The sequence below is a fragment of the Scyliorhinus torazame genome, chromosome 1, assembly GCF_047496885.1.
Source record: "Scyliorhinus torazame isolate Kashiwa2021f chromosome 1, sScyTor2.1, whole genome shotgun sequence".
Lineage (NCBI taxonomy): Eukaryota > Metazoa > Chordata > Chondrichthyes > Carcharhiniformes > Scyliorhinidae > Scyliorhinus > Scyliorhinus torazame.
The window spans coordinates 180,750,781-180,770,250 of record NC_092707.1 but is presented as its reverse complement, the minus strand read 5'-3'; the positions used below and the strand labels follow the sequence as shown (position 1 = coordinate 180,770,250).

Below are 19,470 nucleotides of genomic sequence, written 5' to 3'. Positions count from 1 at the left end.
CTTACCGTAAAACCCATATGTATACAGTATAATACATCAGTGGTGACTACCACAATAAGCATGCTTCACGGCACAATGCCAGCTCATCCTCTTCAGTCCTTTCATGTAGGCCTCCACAGTAAGATTTTGTGAATCAAATTATTGGTGGGAGAGCTCTGATTTCACTTTCTTTGGGGATGCAGGCAAAAACCTTTTGTTTTAGTTTTTAAAAATCTCTTTGCACAACACATTTCTCTTCTTTTTTTCCTGAAACTTTATCCTGGGGTTTGATTCACAGAAATGAGCAACTCTTGGCTACCTCTAAACTATTTTTCCTTTCGGAGTCTAAACAGGACACTTGGGCCCATTACCCAACTGTTACAACTGAGCTTAACCTAGTTATCCCGACATACATGTATGTTTTCCAGCAGAGATCACCGAGTAGCCTTCAGAAGTAGGAACACTGATGTTTGTTGCTCTCCCTCATCAATGGATGTTTAGACCCATATGAATATCCTTACCCGACTTGCTCGGCAAACAAAGCAAAGGGATCAAAGCTAGGACTTCCAAATCCCAAAGTTCCAAAATTATCTAGTCTCTTACAACCTATCCACACAATGACGAAAAAAGTGGATTCATGTTTCACAATCACTACGTTAAGGAGAAAAATGTTTTCATTGGGCGGATGGATTGTAAGACAGGCTGCATTACACTGGAAGACTTTCTCATGGAGACGGGTTTCTGTAAAGTTGAGAAAAGTAGATGTCTTCCATTTCTTTTGTACATTCTCCAATTTTCAGCCCTAATGACATTATCAATGCATAAATGTAGGGCGGGATTCTCCGCCCCGCCCCGCCACATTTCTGCCCCGACCGGTCAGCGGGATTCTCCATTACGCCGGCCGGTCAATGGGGTTTCCCCATTGTGGGGCAGCCCCACGCCGTCGGATAACCCCCGGGCGCCGGCATAACGGAGACTCCCGCCGGCGGAGAATCCCGGCCGTAGAGTGTGCAGCCCATTTCTTCCAATTACTTTAACACCAACAGTAACCGCATTAAAGTAATGCTGATTGACGCACAATTCTGGAATGTCCAATGAGCCCATTAAATATTGGGCATAACTGATGCCATTTGTGCATTTCTGACAACAGTCCGTAACAGCGTTCAGTGAATGACCATCCAAAGCAAGTGTGCTGGCTAAAATTAGATTTGCTTTCTTTGTAAGAGTTGGATACAACTGAGTGGCTGAGAGAGCACGCAAGAGTCAACCACATTGCCGTGGGACTGGAGTCACATGTAGGCCTCATTAGGTAAGGACAGCAGATTTCCTTCCCTAAAGAACATTGGTGAACCAGATGCAATTTTAGGACAATAGTTTCATGGTTACCTTTGGGCTTTTAATTCCAGGTGTTTTATTGAATTTTTAAAATTTCACCATCTGCTGTGGTGAGAATCAAACTTGGGTCCCCAAGATCATTTTACTCGGTCTCTGGATTAGTAGCGCAGTGTTCCCATTTCCATTCCTGTTAATGCCCTGAAAGTGGAATCTTTAAATATTAGCTTTCAAATATCTGGGGCGGTATTCTCCGTCCCACCTGCCCCGTTTTCCGGTGCGGCGTGCCCCGTCGGCAGCGGGATCCTCCGTTCCAGCAGCCTGCCAATGGGGTTTCCCATTGTGGCAATCCCACGCCGTCGGGAAACCCGCGGGCGTGGGGTTGCTGCCGGCGAAGCGGAGGATCCTGCCGACGGAGAATCCCGCAGTTGAAGTTTGTTGCTTTGCTACTTCAGTGGAAGTGGCAAAATGTTTTAAGCACATTAGCACAGATTCATTACAACACAGAAGGAGCCCATTTGACCCATTGAATCCACGCTGACGCTTCGTAGAACAATCCAGTTAGTCTCATTCTCTGTTGTATCCTTCAGCCCACAGATTTATTTCCCTGAAGTGCCTATCCAACATCCTTTTGAATTCATTGAGCAACCCTGCTTCCGCCACTATCACAGGAAGCGAGTTCCAGGTTACTACCTCTCGTAAAGTATTTTAAATGATCGGAGCCATTTTTAACTGTCTTGCCCAGCAAAAATGCATGGGTATCAGGCTGAAAATGTTGTTGGGTCACTCAATTACTTCCTTATTTCTGCTGCTCCTTTAGTAATTGCCATCCAAGATAGGGTGTGGAGATAGGATGGGCAGCACGGTAGCACAGTGGTTAGCACAGTTGCTTCACAGCTCCAGGATCCCAGGTTCGATTTGCGGCTTGGGTCACTGTCTGTGTGGCGTCTGCACGTTATCCCTGTGACTGCATGGGTTTCCTCCGGGTGCTCTGATTTCCTCCCACAGTCCAAAGAAGTGCAGGTTAGATGGATTGGCCATGCTAAATTCCCCTTAGTGTCCAAAAGGTTTGATGGGGTTGCTGGGGTACGGGGTTAGGATGGAGTTGTGGGTTTAGCTAGGGTGATCTTTCCATGGGCTGGTGCAGACTCAATGGGCCAAATGGCCTCCTTCTGCACTGTAAATTCTATGATCTATGGATAATGGGATGTCTGGTTTGGGACATTATTGTAGGAATCTATGATGTACATAGGATCCTGGCTGCAATTTGGAGCTTAGGAAGGGAGCAGACATACACTGTGCCAGTTGTATCCAATTGTCCAGTGTGAGCAGCTAGTGGTCTTCAAAGGGAAGAGCAATAATGCTCCTCTGAGGGACCATAAAAATATACCAGACTGCTGTTAAGTACACTTAGCCCCAGCCCCCCAAAGCTAAGATTGTTAGATGGCTCCATATGCTGTTTGACTTAAATTTTCCTCAACTGAGGAGGTGGCTAAGAGTGCTGCTGCTTCCAGCTTGCTGACTGCATACATGACCCAGGCCTCAAAATGACTTAGGCTTCATGGCCGTTACAATGGACGGGTGTAGCCAAGTGCCACCTGCTGTCCATCCATTGTGCAACTTAACTAAAAATCAGCTTGGATCAAGGCAGATGAAGGCTCTACATTAATGGTGGGTCAATGCAGGGGTATGGAAGAATTAAACATCCAGTATTAAATATAGGGCTGTGGGAGTTTGCAGGGAGGAGTTTTGACAGCTCAGGAACATTATGTGGAACAGGATTCATGGGACACAGTTTCGGACAAGTTTGAATTTATGCAGAATCAGAGACCAGCTGGGAGAGTAATTAAGTCATACTTGAGTGTGGAGGTGGCACAAATCTGAAGATGCTTCCACGTTAGAGGTGTTGAAATAGAAGTAAAAGTGCACAATGTTACAAAGATAAAACTAAATATTTCTATTGATGAATCGGACGTCAGAATGAGAAATTTGGGAACATTGGGCGGGATTCTCTGACCTCCCGCCGGGTGGGAGAATCGCCGGGGGTTGGCGTGAATCCCAATTCTCCCGCCACCCAAAAACTGGCGTGGCGTGTTGTCACGCCGCCCGCCTTGGTGAATGGCGGGGTCGGGCGCGACTCAATGGGCCCCGGGGCTGTCCGGATTCTCCGGCCCGCGATGGGCCAAAGTCCTGCCCGTTCTATGCCGGTCCCGCCGGTGTAAATTGGAGTTGCCTTACCGGCGGAACCTGGCGGTGCGGGCGGGCTTCGGGGTTCTTGGGGGTCACGGGGGGATCTGGCCCTGGGGGGTGCCCCCACGGCGGCTTGGCCCACGGTCGGGGCCCACTGATCCGCGGGCGTGCCTGTGCCGTGTGGGCACTCTATTCCTTCCGCACCGGAGGCCGTGGTCATCCGCCATTCCCGGTGTGGAAGTGACTCCATGTGCGCATGCGCGGGGATGACGCCAGCACATGCTGGCGCTCCCGCACATGCGCCGACTCGCGCCGGCTGGCGGAGGCCCTTCGGCGCCGGTTGCCGTGGCGCCAGGCCCCTATCCCGCCGGCCGGCGGGGCGCCAACCACTCCGGGGCGAGCCTAGCCCCTGAAGGTGCAGAGGATTCCGCACCATTGGGGCGGCCCAACGCCGGAGTTGTTCACGCCACTCCGTCCTGCCGGGACCCCCCACCCCACCGGGTAGGGGAGAATCCCGCCCTTAAGTGCCTCTTCTTTTGGGTCCTATTAGTGCCATTGGAGCTCCAAAGTGATGTCCATGGTGAATGCATGCACTTACGGAGCATGTTGGGCACCAGATGGATGTGGGTGTGAGCATACACACAGTGAATGACTGCTTGAAGTGTGCAGAGTGGGCAGATACGACATCCAGCAGTAATGTTTATTTAATGTCAATGCTGCCACTTTGGAGCTTAATGCTCCAGCTACTGCCCTCTTATAGCCTCATGTGTTCATGGTGTTAACAACAGCAGGAAGAACTTACATAAGAACAATTTAAAGGGATCATCATGGTTCAGCTGATGGTTGATTTTTTTTCTGGCTGTTGCAATGATTCTCCAAGTGTTTCGCTCTCTCTATAGTTGTTAAAAGAGGAGAGTGATATGAAAAGGACTGAAGCAGTTTTGGCTGACTTCAAGGCTTCTACAGAGACCAATTGCTCCCAGGCATGGATGTATAAATAAACATGCTCCTTGGAATAGAGCATCATTGGGAGAAATAGCAGAGGTCACACAGAGCAGGATAAGTTGCTGGGAGAGGGTGGAGAAGGAATAAGGAGGATTTTCTGCAGGAGACCATCAGCCTCGGAAGTACAGGGAGCAAATCGCCTCCCTGGACCTCAAAGAGGAATGGTTTGTGAGGCATTTGTGTCTCTGTAACGACGGCCGGACTGAAATCGGTCATCTGCTGCAGACACACGGCAACGTCAAGGCAGGGCTGCATTGTTAGTGGTTGTGAAGGTGGGCATGATGTTGATCTTATGTATTTGGCTCCTATCAGACTGGAGACAATTGCAACACCTCGTAGTTTGATATCTAATGTGATGCAAGGAGGTCACCAAGGCTCTATTCAAAAGAGATCAAACTACATTTCATTCTCTCTCACAAAAGCCGGCAAATGGAAAGAGCAATAAACTTTGCTTGGATTGTAGACTTCATCATTGTACAGGCTGCCATTGAGTGTACACACAACCCTTGGTGGGCACTACATGTCAACCATACCCTATACTACAACTGAAAGGTCAACCAGGGTGACTGACTCTTCGGGAATAAATTCAGGCTCACTTTGGCATCTGGCTGGGGAGGTGTTGGCAAACATGTGGAGAGCGTGTGGGGAGGTGTCTTGGTGACACTGAAGGATCGGAAGGAGGGAACTGCAAACCTGTTGGAGCAGGCTACAAGCAGGAGACAGCCAGTGGGTTTTGCGCATGCACAAATTTCCAAGATCGCAGACATGGGATAAATAGCATCCCGGATGCATACAACCTGGATTAAATGTGCAAAATATGGCATGACCCTGGAAAATATGGAATGATTGGTCACCCTGAGGTTAATGTCCAGCTGGTGATTCACCACTGGCAGTGATTCATACTGGTCTATGCTTGATATCCTGGCAGCAGTGATGATGACTTCATTCTGTGGCAGTCCACTGTGCCAGCTGCATTTGAGTCACCATTATAAGCCAAGGGTGTGGCTACTGGATGGCAAGAGTATTCCTCCAGTGAAATGATTGATGGCTCAAGTGCGCAACCCGTGTGGACTTGCATAGTCTGCACACAACGAAAGCCAGGTGTCACAAGGAATGTTATGGAGCAGGCTATAGGTTTGCTGAAACATTGCTTCTAGTGCCTGAACTGCACTAGAGAACCTCTGCAGTATTTGACAGTGGGTGTCAAGGGTTATGCTGCACAACCATCATGAAGGAACAGCAAGTGCCACCAGCTGGAGAGCAGCTCAGGAGCAGGAATGTAAGGAAGAGGAGGAGACAACCTACACCTCGTCTTTCTGCATGGTATGTCCATGAAGAACTTAGGTAGTGCAGTACCAGAAACCACAGCCTGTTCCCCATTCGCCAGCAGTCCTACTCCTTATCTTCCTTTTGACACTGACCATCACAGTGTCTGCTTGATCTCAATCCAAAAATAAAAGCCACCACAAACAAAACATGTTGAACCAAAGTTATTAATACAATCACATCACATTACAGATAAAAGACAACTAATCAGCCTTGTGCATTCATTTAGTGTCTGATATTCTGTATGCCTTTGGCTGTCCTAGTGCTCCTACACAGTACAATTCCAGTGGCTGCAGCAGGGCTGCGGGAAGGCTGCTGAGAAAGTAAGAGGTGCATGTTTATATCATGTGCAGCTTGTAAATCAGAAGAGATTGTGGGATAAGAAGAAAGTGGTTTGTGAGAAAGTAGGTTCAGCGTGAGAATAATGTCACTTCAAAGATTTCTACCCTGCAAATAGCCATAGCCTCAGGAATTGCCATTCCAATAATGTTCAGCGCCATCTCCTCCCTGGGAGTTAGGACACTCAGGCATGTCTGCTCCCCTATTAGTAGCCTCTGCAGCTTCTGGCTGTGTGTTGTCCTGCAAGAGAGAGGAAAATGTGCCAGTGAGTATTGTACAATTTGTGTAGCTGATGTGGCTGACAGGGTTGAGTAGGTGGAAGTGTGTGAACATTGTGTGATGTGGGTGTGAAATGTTATGTTGTAGCAATGTTATGTGTGTAAGAGTGCGGTGGAGCATATGAATGCTATGTATGAGTTGACAGGGATTGTTAGTAGGTGAGTGGTGTAGGTTGGTGCAATTTAGTGGTGCAATTGATATGATATAGCATCTAATAAAACATTCACTGACCATGACCACTCATGTCAAGTTATTGAAGTTCTTATGGCACTGCATCCAGGTCCTAAAGGCTTGACTCAAAGATCTCCATGGTTATCTGTTCCCACTGCCTTCTGAATGTGTGCCTAGATTGGCTCCTGTCCCCCTACAGATCTCTCTTCTCCTTTCTACTTCTTCCCGTACCAGCCTCCCCGAACAGGCGCCGGAATGTGGCGACTAGGGGCTTTTCACAGTAACTTCATTTGAAGCCTACTTGTGACAATAAGCGATTTCAATTTCATTTTCATTTTCATCACCTATATTGTCATATTATTTGCACTTTTTCCACAACTGACAAACCAGCCAGAATATACCGACCCTTTAAACGATGCAACTCAGTTTTAATTGGTGCTAATGAATCACAGCAATGGGCTGCTACTGAAGGGTACAGCCTGTCAAATGTGTGGTTAGTGCTAGCTGCATGCAGCAATCATTCAGATTAACAGGCAGCCAAAGTTGGTGCGTTACCTGCAATATATTTAATGGTTGTGGGTTAATTTGATAACTCAATCCCCTGCCTGTTTCCATAGAATCACAGAATCCCTACAGTGCAGACGGAGTCCATTTGCCCCGGCGAGTCAGTATTGACCCTCTGAAAAGCACCCTACCTAGGACCACTCCCCCACCCTATCCCCATAACCTTTGGACACTTAGGAGCAATTTAGCATGGTCATTCCATCTAACCTACACATCTTTGGACAAAAGGAGGAAACTGGGCACCCGGAGGAAACCCATGCAAAAACAAAGAGAATGTGCAAACTCCACACAGTTACCCAAGGTCAGAAACATACCCGGATCCCTGGCGCTTTCAGGCAGCAGTGCTAACCACTGCGCCACCATGCCACCCTTCCATGGCAATTGAATTTAGCCCCATCCCATGTGTTTAAAATTCTGTGGAAGGACGACCAAGACATCATCAAGGTGATGGATGGTCTGGTCCAGCCTAACACTGGCAGGAGAGGAGAAATAAAATCAGTGCGAAAGGATCAAAGTTTGTAAGAGAAGAGTGGCAAGTGTTAGCTCTGGTCTTTCCAATGCTGTGCTGGAGGACTGACCAAAGGCTTGTGATGTCAGATAGCCAGTTGACAGTACTGAGACAGGCAAGAGGTCAATAGAGGTTAGAGGCAGAACTTAATGAATAGATCATGGCTGGACAGTTTAACCAACCTGTTAATTTTATTCTACTTAGGGCAGCCCCGGGTCATTGTCCATGTGGAGTTTGCACATTCTCCCAATGTCTGCGTGGGTCTCACCCCCACAACCCAAAACAAAGGTGTACAGGGTAGGTGGATTAGCCACGGTAAATTGCCCCTTAATTGGAAAAAAATAATTGGGTACTCCAATTTTTTTGTTTAAATCTACGTCAATCACTAATTGGTACTACAGGTCATGTCGTCCTTCCTCCCAGTGTAAGACTGCTAAACCATTCAAATGAAATTAATGATTTGTTATTCAGGGAGGATTCAGAGAATGATTACCATTGTACCAGGATTTAAATCCAAATCTCTTTAGTCACACATACAGGGACTGAAATTAATCTCGGACACAAACTGGGGGCGGTTTTGAAAAGGTCACTGGTTATACGCAGTGCCTGATATTTAATTCTATCGAGCAGCTGATTAGATATTGCCTGGTTTGCCCCACCTCCGCTATGTTTTTCTCGCCAGACAAACAAGATATGTGCTCATCGAACTTGATCTCTGTTTAAAGCATGAAAACAGAAAGCATATTTATCAGCAGATGGTCAGATGTCCAAAAATACATTAGAGTCAACTTAATTGTGTCCACATAATGTCAGGCAAGTTTCTGTGCCAGATGTTTAAAGATAAGAGAGTTTGTTGGTTCTGTTGTTTTACTCTTACCTTGTATTACCTCAATTTCGACATATCTGCAAGACCTTACAACTGACCTTATGAATTCCAAAGAAATTAGATCTTGGAATGACATACCAGACACCTGCATTATGGCAGCAAAGTTCAGCATCACAATGTATTACAAGGTATAACGCTTCTTTTTGTTAATTCAACCTCAGAGTGTGGGACTTGTTTGGCAATTCCTGCATTTGTAGCTCATATCTAGTTGCCCTACTGAAAGTGTGATGGGTCTTCTTCTTGAACTATTAGTAGGTTCACTGGCTTTCCAGGCTAATTCAGAGCCGAGTTAAGAGCCAACCACATTGGGATGGGACTGGAGTCACAGGGGAGATAGACTGAGTAACAATGGCAGGTTTCCTTCCTTAACAGACCTTTCTACATGAGTTGGGGTTTTACAATAGCCCAAACAATTCGTGCTCAATTTTCTTGTCACCACCTTTTTTATAATATGTCTCCTTATAAAACAGCAAATTCAACATGCCCAACACCATGGAGATATGTCACTGTATTATAATAGAGAAGCATTCTAATAAAATTAATGATGCAACTGCACCAAAAACTTGGAAGCGAGCAGGTGCTTTGACCTGTTTATTTGTCCATCTCTAGTACTGTAGCGAAACAGTTATGATAGTAGACTAGTAACCAAGAGATAGTGAGTTCACATCCCAGTATCACAAGTAGTGAAATAATTCATGATATCTGGTACATTTGTGGTTCGGGTGGCAAGCGACTATGGATGCTGCTGGTTTAAATGCAATAGTTCTTTTGGAAAGGAATCACTTCACTTCATTGGCATAGTGTGACAGCAGTTTGCTCTAAAGTGTCATGGAAAGCAGCCAGGATGGGCAGTAAACAAAGTCTTTCTCGTGCTGCTCACATTCTAAGAATACATAAATACACATCTATGAGATATCAGTTTGTCTTAAATGTACTGAATGAACACCATTGATCCAGGATTGACCATTAGCACAGAAGCCCCAGCTTGATGTTAGCCTCTCAGTTATTCTCAGAGATCACCCAAGGCTATTTCTCAATTTCCACTCAGTGAGAGAGACATATTAAATTTTGGGTTGGGCTTTTGAACAATATATAACCACGTAAAACAATGCTATGCGAGGAATAGGAAAAGGAAGGCCTGTGATGTGTCAATCATGCCCCATTTCTATTTCTTAGTAAAAGATTGAAAAAGCTCATCTTTGGATTGGGCTCTTAACATCCTTTTCGACTCAATATTGAGTTCAACAATTTCACACTACGAACTCTGTTCTCCATTTTGTATTTTTCTCCTATACCAGTCTGCATCTTGTTCTCATGTTTTGCTTTCAGACAGCACTGACTTTTACTCTGCAATTAACACAGTCTGCTATTTGTTTTCAGACAGAACTGACCTTTATTCTGCTATTGATACCAACTCGGCATCAAATCTTTGTACCTTCACTACGACCATTCCCACTCTCTTTGACTTTTGTTCCACGGCATCTTCACAATTTAATCTTCCCAGCTCTGTAATCTATCCCTGACCTCCTCTATCTGCTCTTGTTGACACATCCTCCCATTTTCAACAGCACAAAACCCAGCACATTTCTGCCTCTCTTCAGTTCTGATGTACTGTCATATTGGACTCAAAACATTAATTCTGATCCTTTCTGCAAAAATACGGTCAGACCATAGTGTTCCAGAGCTTCCTGTTTTTATTTTATATTTCCAACGTCTTTACCACATGTTGGTCATCTTCAGAAGATGATGTCTTGATGATTTGAATCTTGGAGGTGGAGTAGGCACACTTATTCCAGATAACATAATAGCAGTAAAAAAGAGGCAAGACAAAACAAGAATCCATTGCAGAGATAGAACTAAAAGGTAAATGGTCAATCACACTAATAGATGGAGTCATCAAGCTACCTAAATAGTGGAAGGGATATGGAAAAAAATGACTTGCAGACATAGAACATAGAACATACAGTGCAGAAAAAGGCCATTCGGCCCATTGAGTCTGCACCGACCCACTTAAACCCTCACTTCCACCCTCTCCCCGTAACCCAATAACCCCTCCGAACTTTTTTGGTCACTAAGGGCAATTTATCATGGCCAATCCACCTAACCGGCACATCTTTGGACTGTGGGAGGAAACCGGAGCACCCGGAGGAAACCCATGCAGACCCGGGGAGAACGTCCAGACTCCACACAGACAATGACCCAGCGGGGAATCGAACCTGGGACCCTGGCGCTGTGAAGACACAGTGCTATCAACTTGTGCTACCGTGCTGCCCAAACAATTTAGGGAATTGAGTAAACATAAAATAATAATCATGAAGGATTTAATCTACCCTGAAATTAAAATGGACAGAAAGGGCAAGAAGAGGGGATAAGGAAATGGAATTCCTACAATGTGTGGATGAATGTTGGGCGGGAGCTCTCAGCCAGCCAGCCGTTCAAATGTCCATTGACTCTCCCAGGACCTTAATATCCCACCATTGTAAAATTCAACCCGATTCAGCACGGTAGCATAGCGGTTAGCGCAATTGCTTCACAGCTCCAGGGTCCCAGGTTCGATTCCCGGCTGGGTCACTGTCTGTGCGGAGTCTGCACGTTCTCCCCGTGTGTGCGTGGGTTTCCTCCGGGTGCTCCGGTTTCCTCCCACAGTCCAAAGATGTGCAGGTTAGGTGGATTGGCCATGCTATATTGCCCTTAGTGTCCAAAATTGCCCTTAGTGTTGGTTGAGTGGGGTTACTGGGTTATGGGGATAGGGTGGTGTGGGCTTGGGTAGGGTGCTCTTTCCAAGAGCCGGTGCAGACTCGATGGGCCGAATGGCCTCCTTCTGCACTGTAAATTCTATGAAATTCTATGAAAATTCCACCTGGTGTGAATTCCAGGAATAGCTGAGAGGCTAACATCAGGGTGCGGCTTCTCTGCTAATGGTCATTACTGAATCGATGGTGTCCATTGAATATGTTCAAGACAAACTGATATCTCATTCAATTGTTATTAATTATTCTCAGAATGTGAGCAGCTCGAGTAAGACATTCAGTGACCCCGTTGTGACCGGTGTGGAGCCAAATGCAGCGGGTGAATCGCGAACCCCAAATCGGGCACCGCGCTGGGCGCCTGCGGCCCATCGCGAGTCACCTGACACCCTCCTCCAAGTGCAATCTGGATCTCATCCTCACTGGGCAAGATCCAGTTCTGCATATTTAAATGAGCCTAATGGATTATTTAAATACCCGAATGCCAAATTCACCTGGCCCCTGGGACTCAATGGCCGGGTCTGCGAGACCTCGCCAGGGTGCCATTTAGTACTGGTCCACACAAACGTGGACCATGTGTAACAGCATCTTGGGCATCTCACAAGGCATTAGAGACCCTTAGTGGGCTGGGATAGGGCACTCCACACTCTCACCGGCACCTGGGCACCCTGGCACTGTCAGCCTAGAACCCTGGCAGTGCCACCCTAGCACCTTGGCAGTGCAATCTGAGCATTGCCAGGTCGCTTGGGCAGAAATTCCAGGGTGACAGGGTCGCTGCCAGTGTGCCAGGGTCAGGTGCCCAGCTGCCAGGTTGGCACTGTCAGGGTTTGGGCCTGGCGGGGCCTTGCCAATTGGAGGGAGGATGAGGAGGGCGAGCTGATCTCATCAGATCAGCTCGCGAGAAGGAAATCCCTCGAAGTACAACCTCTGCGGGGAGGCGCTCCCTGAGGCCGAAAGAAATGGCAAAGTGCCGTTGAACGCCAGAGAATCACCCGACCAAAGACGCCCGCTAAGTCTGCTAAATCACGCCCTTCATTTATTGTCCAGCCCTGTTTTACCAAAGTTGCATTCCAAACCACCTCAGAGTGAACTGCAGTCACACAGAAACATACAAACAGAAGAAAATGGGAGTGGAAGTAGACCATTTGGCCCTTCGAGCCTGCTCCACCATTCATTATGATCTGGCTGATCATCCAACTAAGTAACCTGTTCCCGCTTGCCCCCCCATATCCTTTGTTCCCTTTAGCCCCAAGAGCATTATCTAACTCCTTCTTGAAAACATGTTATGGCCCCAACTGCTTTCTGTGGTAACCAATTTCACAGGTCCACCAGTCTCTTGGTGAAGAAATTTCTCATCTCAGTCGTAAATGGTTTACCTCGTATTCTCAGACTTTGACCGCTGGTTCTGGACTCCCCGCCATCAGGAATATCCCTCTTGTATCAACCCTGCTTAGCCCTGTTAGAATTTTATAGGTTTCTACGAGATTCCCCCCTCATTTTCTGAACTCCAGCGAATATAATCATCACCAACTCAATCCCTCCTCATACGTCAGTCTCACCATCCCATAAATCAATCTGTAAACCTTCACTGCAGTCCCTCTATAGCAAGGACATCCTTCCTCTGATAAGAAGGCCAAAACACAATATTCCAGGTGTAGCCTCCCCAAGGCCTTATCATTGCAGCAAGACTTCACTGCTCCTGTACTTGAATCCTCTCACTTTGAAGGCCAACATGAAATCATAGAATCACTACAGTGCAGAAGGAGGGCATTCGGCCCATCGTGTCTGCACTAACCCTCCAAAAGAGCACCCTACCTAAGCCCACGCCCCACCTTATCCCCATAACCCAGTAACCCCACCAAATCTTTTGGACACAAAGGGGAAATTTAGCATGACCAATCCACATAACTTGCATATCTTTGAACTGTGGGAGGAAACCAAAGCACCCTGATGAACCCCACACAGACTCAGGGAGAACATGCAAACGTCACACAGTCTCCCAAGGCCAGAATTGAACTGAGATCCCTGGCACTGTGAGGCAGCAGTGCTAACCATTGTGCCGCTGTGACGCCCCATTTTGCCTTCTTCATACCATTTGCCTTCTTCACTACCTGCTGCACATGTATGCAAGTATGTCATTGACGTGGAACATTGCCTTCCTTCCCTTACTAACCCAATATGTCATAAGCCCTACGAGTGCAGATTCACTTTTGGATCTAGAATGGGTAATAAGGCAGAGCAGGTCAGAGAAGTACATGTAGGGAGACATCTAGGTAACAGTGTCCATTGTAGCACTTTATAATGATAATAAAGGACATACCTATGAAAAACAGGTTACGAGTTTGGGAAAGGTAGATTTTGAGAGGCTAATAATTGAACTCTGTAAAACAAAGTAGGTATCAATACTGTGAAACAATAAAGTAGAAAAGCAAGGGGAAACATTTTAAAACAATGTTCTAAAGAGGGCAGGAAAAATATTTTCTGCAAAAAGTAAACAACAAACTAAACACTAATGTTGCTCCAAAGATGAGTGCAGACATAAGGGAGGAGCTCAGGGTTAGGAATAGAGGCATACATTAAGTGCATGGGCAACAGAGAAGTGAAGACAGAAAGAATACAAAAAGATTAGGGGAGAGGTCAGAAGAACAATTAGCAAGGCATCGAGGAAAAATAGGAATATAGAACTTAGGCTGAATGGCCTACTCCTGCTCCTATCAAGTCTGCTCGGCCTATCGATACAAACATGGCTGGTCTGGTAGTGGTCTCAATTCCACTTTCCTGTCTGTCTCCCTTGACCTTTGAATCCCTTGTCTATCAGAAACCTCTCTAACTCTGCCTTGAATAGATTCAATGACCCAGCTTTCACTGCTCTGTGGAGAAGATAATTCCAGACTAATAAGCCTCTGAGAAAGAAAGAAAAATCCCCCCATCTCAGTCTTATAAGGGAGATTTAAACTGTGTCCCATAATTCTCCGGCCGCTGGGATTCTCTGTTCCTACCGGCCGCGCATCCCACCCGCGGGTTTCCCAGAAGTATGGGATGGCTTCAATGGGAATTCCTATTGACAAGCGGCGGGAGTAGAGAATCCTACCACCAGAAAAAAGTGCGCTGTTGAAAAACACGCAGCTGGGGGACAAGAGAATCCAGCACTGTATGTTTCAATAAGATCATCGCTTGTTCTTCTAAACTCCATTGGGTATAAGCCCAGCTTGTTCAAGTGTTCTTCATAGGATCGTCGTAGAACTATGAAGTTAAGGGCATCATGGTGGCGCAGTGGTTAGTGGGTTTAATCCTGGCCCGGGTCACTGCCTGTGTGGAATTTGCACATTCTCCCCGTGTCTGCGTGGGTTTCACCCCCACAATCCAAAGATGTGCAGGGTAGGTGGATTGGCCATGTTAAATTGCTCCTTAATTGGAAAAAAATAATTGGGTACTCTAAATTTTTTAAAAAAGAACTATGTAATTAAATAATCACGAAACAGAAAAAAAAAATAGAAGAGATATACATTACAGGGACATTATTAAAAATAGAAAGACTGGGGTGGAAATAGGACAATTAAAGGGTAGGCCGGATAATAACACAGGTAACGATGAAGTGATGGCAGGAGTACTAAATAATTATTTTGCTTTGGTATTTATGAGGGAGATAGAACTTATATACATGACATTGAATGATTGAGATAAGCAGTGTGATTAAATGTATTTTAATTTTAAAAGGGAGATGAATTGAATAAACTAATCAAACTCAAAAAGGGTAAAAGCCCCACTTCAGGTGGTTTACATCCAAACACTTTAAAGGAATATAGGGCAAAGATAGTAGAGGCATAATATCACATATTTAATAATTAATTCAAAAATGCATAGCGCCAGAGGACTGGCAGATAGTTAATGCAAATCAAATATTTAAGAAGGAGGGTAGAACATGTCCAGGAACTATAGACCAGTTGGTTGGGGGGAAATAAAGGAGAGAATAGAAAATATCGAGACAGCAAAATATAATAATGAAGAGTCAGAGTTGGTTTCGAAAGAGAAAAGCTGTTTGTTCAACGTTATTGAATTTTTTGAGGAGATGATAGAGAGCAGACAATGGTAATGTGGTAGATATAATTTATCTGCATATTCAAAAGGCCTTCAATAAGGTGCTGCATCATTTACTGAAGGAATACATTTAGAGAATGCAGAGTCAGGGGAGAAGTGGCAGAATGGAATGCTCACTGGCTTCAAGACAGACAGTAGAGAATGGATGGAAAGGTAGTTTATTCAGAGTGACAGAAGATGGGAAGTGGTGCTGCACAAGGACCAATACTGGGGCCACTGCTGCTCATAATTGACATTTGCAATTTATAAATCTGCGGACGCTACCAAATTGTGGAGGTAGGTGGTCAATATGAAGGAGAATAGCAACAAATTACAGGAGGGGATTAATAAACTTGTAGGATGGGCAAGTTATTGGCACAGTAAATTCAATGCATAAATGTGAAATAGTACATTTTGACAGGAATAATAGGGATCTCACCTAATACTTGCAAAGTGCAAGTCTTAGTGAAGTAGTAGAATAAAGGGATCTCGGAGTACAAATATCCCAGTTATTAACAGTTGCACCACAGGTTGGCAGGAGAATAAAAAAACAGATTTTCTAGAGGGATAGAACTAAAAAATACAGAGGTTATGCTCGACCTGTATCAAATGTCGGCGAGATCACACTTGAAGGGACTGCATGAAATTTTGGTTGTCATATTATAAACAAAGGACATAAAGCAGGGGATAGCATGCAGATTTATAAGGATGATACCAAATGATGGAGATACATATCACAAAAGGCTGAACAGGCTGAGTCTCTTTTCTCTTTGAAAAAGAAGGCTGGGGAGTGTGAATAAAGATTTTGGCCTGAATTCTCTGGCCGTTCACTGACAGCGGGATTCTCTGTTCCCATTGGCAGTGCATCCCCTCTCACTGGTTTCCCGATTGCTTGGGATGGCTTCAATGGGAATTCCAATTGACAGCAATGGAAACAGAGAATCCTGCCCCCAACGAACAACGTGCCGCCTCCTGCCGTCGGGAAACACATGGCTGGGAGACTGGAGAATCCCAGCCCTTTAAACAATGGAAGATTCTGATAGAGTGGAAATAGAGAGAATGGTTCTTCTTTTGAGGAGAATTTAACTAGAGGCCTTCAAAATAAGATAGCCACCAAGAAATCTAATTGCAAATTCAAAATAACATCCTAAATGGTCGTGACCAGGCGGACATGGAAAGGATGTTTCCTCTTGTGGGTGAGTCCAGACCTAATTGCCACTGTTTTAAAATTAGGGGTCACCCTTTTAGGACAGAGGAGAAGAGAATTTTGTACTCTCAGAGGGATGTGTGACTTTGTAACTCTCCGCCTCAGATTGTGGTGGAGGTGGGGTCATTTAATAATTTTAAGGCGGGGTAGATAGGTTCTCATTAGGCAAGGGTATCAGGGGAAATGTGGAACTTGTAATGCAAACAGATCAGCCATGATCTTGTTGAATGGCAAAGAAGGCTCGAGGGGCTGAATGGCCTTCTGTCCCTATTTTCTAGGTTCATAAAAAGAAACTTGTTTATACAAATCATAGAATCATAGTATGCTTACAACGCAGAAGGAGGCCATTTGACCCATCGAGTCTGCAACGAACCCTTTTAAAGAGCATCCGACCTAGACACACGACCCCACCCTATCCCCGTATCCCAGTAACCCTACCTAACCTTTTTGGATACCAAGGGACAATTTAGTGAGATCAATCCACTGAACCTGCACATCTTTGGACTGTGGGAGGAAACCGGAGCATTCAGAGGAAAGCCACGCAGACACGGGAAGAACATACGAATTTCACGTATTCAGTCACCCAAGACCAGAATCGAACCCAGGTCCCTGGATCTGTGAGGCAGCAGTGCTAACCACTGTGCCACTCTGCCAAAGAGTGGTAAAAATATGAAACTTGTTATCAGAGAGAGTAGTTAGAGAGAGTAGTATAGATGCATTTAAGGGAACTTTGACAATCAAAGAAGGGAATAGTGGAATACGACAATAGGTTTAGAAGAAAAAATATGGGAGGAGGCTCAAGTGGGCATCGATACTGAAATGGACTGGATGGGCCACAGGGCCCGTTTTTGTGTCACATAGCCCATGTAATCCCAAGCATAGCAGGTGTCCAGTATGACCCATCTACAAATGTGAACAATCTACTCTGAAAGGAAATCTCACTTCTGAAATTCCATGTCTCCCAGGTCAGGGGGTGCTGTATAAAGAAACCGTGCCTCATTTCCATCCTGCACCACCTCAAACTGTTTGCCATGTAAAAACAGGACCAATGACTCAATGAAAAATTTCCTGAGACACTGATCCATATTGCAATTCTAATTAACATGCACAATGAAAGGGAAAACAAACCAGAAAACTAGCAAGCAAACCACCATCATTAAAAGCTGGCTGAAAATTATGCTTTTGATACTGAGGTGAAGAGAACTTACGCGTTCTTAGGAAAGGGTGACGGAAGCAGATTCAATAGCAATTTTCAAAAGGGAATTTGATCCATATATGAATCTTTGATTAGATCTCAGGGACCAGACAGATAGATTACACAGCATTTGAACATTGATGTTGCCTTCAAAATTAAAGCATACGCAATGAGTATTTCATCACATGTTTCACAATGAAACAGGTCTATTCTGATGCTTTGTTCAAAGAAATACTGGTTAGATGAAAGTTTTCCAATATTCAGTTCAATATCAAAGCAAAAGAGTCAGAAACAATTGAACAATTGATTCATACTCAGATGGAGAGCAGTGAATTTACAGCAGTCAAATGTGCAAACGCTGAAGCAACCGATAGTCAAACAGATTTGATTCACACTTTCGGAGGTGCCGTGATTTGTTCAACTCTATAGATCCCTCCACCTGATGCTCAAGTCACCAATTCTGAATTTCAAATCTTGCAGCAGTTATCATCAAAACGTGAGAGCCTCTGTAATGGTGCAACACAACACGCTGCAAATCATCAACATGAAATTCAGCTCACAGATCTGCGATTCCAACAATGTAAGCCTCCCTCTCGCTAAACTCACATTTGATTTAAAAGCCCGGTGATGCACACAAAAGGAGGAATTTCACAAACTTACCCTGTGCGCTTTCAATAAATCAGTAGTTGTAGGGTTTCAGTGAAAAGCACAGTGTAACATTGAAATGGAGTTAAAGCCTATACACACCCTTGGCTTGATGCTGCTGTGCGCCGAGGAGGTGGAATGTTAATAGTTGTTCAGGTAATTGTTCCCCTGTCTCTTTGGTGTCATCAGGCAAGTGAATCTAATTGAACAGAAGTACAGGAAGTTCTCACCTGCAGCTCGTTCCAATTACGCTGCTCCTTCTGATTGGTGCTCACCTGGTATGAGTGAGAGGGTGGTACAAGCACTGCAGCCCACTTCTCGCTCAGTTGATCTTTAAAATTTCAGCTTCACGAATGATAGCAATTAGAATGCAACCATGACACGGCAAAGGTATATCATTACCAAGCATGAAAAATATATGTAAAATAATCCTGTCCAATTTATGAATCTGAAGGACAAGTTGCCCCAGGCTGTTTTCGAAGCTTATGTTATTTGACTCACTATTATTTCTTGGACTCATTGTTCTTTTTCATCCTATTCAAGCCCGACCATTCTCAGAATTACAATACTATGGAACTCCCTCACATACGTACTTAAGTTTTTCCTTCATTCCACTATTTTCCGGCATTTAAACTTCAAGTTTGGTGCTTTTTAATCATCATTTCCTGATTTGCACCATTTTACTTTTTTTTAAATTGAATGTGCCTACAGTTCAGCCACTTAATATCTTGATAAAAAAACATGGTACATTCCTCCGTCTCTGACTATCCCTTCAATTTGTTCAAACTTTGTGTTGGAAGCTTTACGTGGTTAAATCACTATTCTCAGGAACTTATTGATCAGGTGAAGTTAAAGCTGTGCCTCTTATATGGTACATGGGAAGAAGTGAGATTAATCATTCTTCTGTGCTTCGACAAGTGGTTCTTTTGCCTTCAAAATATTGTTCCTACTTCCCTTATGGCATGAAACTAATTTATTCTGAATAAGTAACTGGGACTTTCAAACCACTGGGGAGGTTCG

At 44.9% G+C, this 19,470-nt stretch overlaps 1 protein-coding gene across 2 annotated transcripts in view; it reads right to left on the bottom strand.

Moving 5' to 3' along the window:
• The window catches only part of LOC140417927 (uncharacterized), a 97,310-nt gene extending 78,666 nt beyond the window's left edge, over nucleotides 1-18,644 (bottom strand). The window contains exon 1 of one of the 2 annotated variants that reach the window (XM_072501369.1): nucleotides 18,553-18,644. The gene's annotated coding sequence lies outside the window, so the exon portion shown is untranslated. Of the gene's footprint in view, nucleotides 1-18,465 lie in introns of both variants that reach the window. The other variant, XM_072501362.1, reaches the window with a different exon arrangement.
• Nucleotides 18,645-19,470: the final 826 nt, after the last annotated feature.